We start from the raw sequence: 4,176 nt of genomic DNA on the forward strand, positions 1-4,176 counted from the left end.
ACGACCTCGGTGCTGTGCCGTCAGCGTAGTGTTGCACAAACTCGTGGCCTACCCAAGGTGCGGTACGTTTGCGGCCGTATCCTCGGTGGGAATTTCGTGAGTAGGGTCGCAAATTCTACGACCTCGGCGGGTTTGAGAGCGACGTAGACTTGTGGCACGCTCAACATGCCACACGTTTCGGGGCACACCCGCGGTGAAATTTTCTCGAGTACGCTCGTATTAGGGCCCAAGGAGGTCTGGGTACTTATCGCTGCTATTATGTGGGGGTTCTCGTGAGCGGCGTACGCGAAAGCGACCGGGTGTCTGATATGCGGCGGGCTTCGGCCTCGTCAAGCGTGTCCTCGGGTCTGCTCCAGGGGAATCCACGGCAGTCGTCTGCAGCCTCATCCGCTTGATGCGTTAGGGGCTGGTTGTCGGACGGTGCCGTTTTACCACGATATCGAGGTGTGTTCCGTGTCGTCCTCGGGCGATTCAGATGCGAAAGCGCCGAAGACGCGGGCGTGACCCGTCGTCTGGCGGCTTTGCAGTCTCGGCTCCGTTGCTAGTTCCGGCCGGTCCACCGACAGTGCAGCGGGCTTGGGCAACCCGCACGGCGCGACCGAGTCGATGCAACGAAAAAGAGCGAGCATGAACGTGCTTCTTGCCGCACGGCTCCCACTCGTCTTTCGGGAAGGTTGTGCCGTAGCGAGCTCGAACGCCGTCATCTCGGAGTGCAAAATAAGCGTGTTGGGGCGCCTGAAGGTGGCCTCCGCCGCACACAGACTGCGTCCGGCCCGCCGAGGGCGAGGACGGACGCGCAGTCGAACGATTACCTGGTTGATCCTGCCAGTAATCATATGCTTGTCTCAAAGATTAAGCCATGCATGTCTAAGTACATGCCGAAATAAGGCGAAACCGCGAATGGCTCATTAAATCAGTTATGGTTCCTTAGATCGTTTCTTCCTACTTGGATAACTGTGGCAATTCTAGAGCTAATACATGCAGTGAGCCTGGAGCCCTTTGGGTAACGGGTGCTTTTATTAGACCAAGATCGATCGGGTTTCGGCCCGTATTGTGTGGTGACTCTGGATAACTTTGTGCTGATCGCATGGCCACGAGCCGGCGACGTTTCTTTCAAGTGTCTGCCTTATCAACTTTCGATGGTAGGTTACTTGCTTACCATGGTTGTTACGGGTAACGGAGAATCAGGGTTCGATTCCGGAGAGGGAGCCTGAGAAACGGCTACCACATCCAAGGAAGGCAGCAGGCGCGCAAATTACCCACTCCCGGCACGGGGAGGTAGTGACGAAAAATAACAATACGGGACTCTTTTGAGGCCCCGTAATTGAAATGAGTACACTCTAAATCCTTTAACGAGGATCAATTGGAGGGCAAGTCTGGTGCCAGCAGCCGCGGTAATTCCAGCTCCAATAGCGTATACTAAAGCTGCTGCGGTTAAAAAGCTCGTAGTTGGATCTCAGTTCCAGACGAGTAGTGCATCTACCCGATGCGACGGCTCGGACTGAACATCATGCCGGTTCTTTCTTGGTGCACTTCATTGTGTGCCTCGAGATGGCCGGTGCTTTTACTTTGAAAAAATTAGAGTGCTCAACGCAGGCGAGTCGCCTGAATAAACTTGCATGGAATAATAGAACAAGACCTCGTTTCTGTTCTGTTGGTTTTTGGAATACGAGGTAATGATTAAGAGGGACGGACGGGGGCATTCGTATTGCGGCGCTAGAGGTGAAATTCTTGGACCGTCGCAAGACGAACTACTGCGAAAGCATTTGCCAAGAATGTTTTCATTGATCAAGAACGAAAGTCAGAGGTTCGAAGGCGATCAGATACCGCCCTAGTTCTGACCATAAACGATGCCAACCAGCGATCCGCCTGAGTTACTCAAATGACTCGGCGGGCAGCTTCCGGGAAACCAAAGTATTTGGGTTCCGGGGGAAGTATGGTTGCAAAGCTGAAACTTAAAGGAATTGACGGAAGGGCACCACCAGGAGTGGAGCCTGCGGCTTAATTTGACTCAACACGGGAAAACTTACCCGGCCCGGACACTGGGAGGATTGACAGATTGAGAGCTCTTTCTTGATTCGGTGGATGGTGGTGCATGGCCGTTCTTAGTTGGTGGAGCGATTTGTCTGGTTAATTCCGATAACGAACGAGACTCTAGCCTATTAAATAGGTGCGGGGTTCCCAGCACCTTACAACCTTCTTAGAGGGACAAGCGGCTCCTAGCCGCACGAAACAGAGCAATAACAGGTCTGTGATGCCCTTAGATGTCCGGGGCCGCACGCGCGCTACACTGAAGGAAGCAGCGTGTCTTTATCCCTGTCTGAAAAGACTGGGTAACCCGTGGAACTTCTTTCGTGATTGGGATAGGGGCTTGCAATTGTTCCCCTTGAACGAGGAATTCCCAGTAAGCGCGAGTCATAAGCTCGCGTTGATTACGTCCCTGCCCTTTGTACACACCGCCCGTCGCTACTACCGATTGAATGATTTAGTGAGGTCTTCGGACCGATGTCCGGCGCGGCCTTTCGGTTGCGCCGGTCTGTTGGAAAGATGACCAAACTTGATCATTTAGAGGAAGTAAAAGTCGTAACAAGGTTTCCGTAGGTGAACCTGCGGAAGGATCATTAACGGATTGTGAAGGGTGAGCGCCTCAGCTGCGTCTGCGCCCGACACTTTCTGCCGCTGACCCCGTTTGGACGCGGGGTCGGCTTTTCCCCACGGGGCTGCCTGAATGTGGAGCGGCACCCCGTGACAAATTGTTGCGCCCAGCGGACGCCAACACCGCGACCTTGGACGGTCGGCCAGGTGGCGGACGCGGGTACAAACGGCGCAACGCACTCATAGGTCGGCTTTCGACCCGCCACTGCACCGTGGCTCGAAGCGCTCGAAATGCGCGACCCGACCGCTGCGGGACCGCCTAGTACTGTAAACAGGAGCGGCGGAGCGCGAACGGCGAGTCGTGGTTACGTCGGTAGAAGGCGAGGCTGCGCGTTCCCGAAACGCCAGCCGAGTGCCCTCCCGACCGTTCGAGCGTGCAAGAACGAGACCCGACAATCGCGCGGCGACTGCCAAGTACGAGAGGAACGGCACAAGCGTCGGCGGTCGGTCAAGGAACTGGCGATGTGACGGGTCCGCTGTGCACCAGTGCATACCGTCCCGCCGTCCGCGGCAAGCGCCTCCGCGTCCTCGGGTGACGGAGGCTGCCGGTCGGTTCTTGCAGGCGAGGGATCTCGCTGGCACCGGTTCGCGTTGACGCGCGGCCGGTCATGGCACGGCGATGCGACGGCCGAGGTGCGCAGTACTCGATGGAGGAACCGCACGCTCCGATGACCGTCCCGCCCTCCGCGGCGTATGCGTACCGACCGTAATGGTTGCAGCAGCGCCGGCCGGCTTTTGAATTCGCCACACGAAACACGGTGCGAGATCGCGGTTAGGGGAGCGTCGACGTTGCCAGGCGTTTTGCTTGCTGCCGAGGGAAAGGCGGCACGGCCACGTCGCGCTCGTCGCGATTAGCGGGTCTGCGCGCTTTGGGAAGGTGCCGCAACGACTTGCCGAAAGAGGAAGCACGGAAGAACGAGGGACTTGGACGTCCCGACAATTGAACGCACTTGCGGCCAGGCCCTTGCTGGCTTCGTTCTTCCGCCTCGAGTAGGCTCGTACGCGGCTCCGGCGCCGAAAGTGGTCCTTGGCACCGACTTCGGTGGACGTGGGAAGTGCCGCGCAAGTACGGCGCGCCTGGCTCCACCTGTTGGCTAAAGTAGGCAGCCGGATCGGCATTTTGGTGTGCGGTGGCAAACCGTGGATGCGAAAAAAGCTTGTGCGATTTCGTGGAACAAAAAGCGGGGGTCCCCCTTTTTATGCGGAGGAGACCGACCCGCCCGCCGTGGTGAACCGCGACGCCACGGTAAAAACGGGAGAGGCTTGTCGATGGGACCGTGCATCCCGCGCTCCACGGAGGCCGGGAGGCGGCCGCCCGAGGAAATGTGTAGCCGTCGAGGCCCGCATCTGCGTGCACTCTTATCCAAATGGGTGTACCGCAGGCATTTTCTGGTTAGGCGGGCCAATGAGAGCGAGCACACAACGATACCTACGGGTCCGGCTTGGAGAACCGGCTTCGACGCCTCCCGAGTATTTATAGAGGGGTGGACCACGAAAGCACTCGCAAGTAGCGGAAGCGAA

At 57.5% G+C, this 4,176-nt stretch overlaps 1 non-coding gene across 1 annotated transcript; it reads left to right on the forward strand.

Moving 5' to 3' along the window:
- Positions 1 to 809: 809 nt before the first annotated feature.
- LOC142792601 (small subunit ribosomal RNA) lies at positions 810 to 2,624 on the forward strand. The gene has a single exon (XR_012891060.1). It is a non-coding gene; the product is annotated as a small subunit ribosomal RNA (ribosomal RNA).
- Positions 2,625 to 4,176: the final 1,552 nt, after the last annotated feature.

This window comes from Rhipicephalus microplus, unplaced genomic scaffold, assembly GCF_043290135.1.
Source record: "Rhipicephalus microplus isolate Deutch F79 unplaced genomic scaffold, USDA_Rmic scaffold_229, whole genome shotgun sequence".
Lineage (NCBI taxonomy): Eukaryota > Metazoa > Arthropoda > Arachnida > Ixodida > Ixodidae > Rhipicephalus > Rhipicephalus microplus.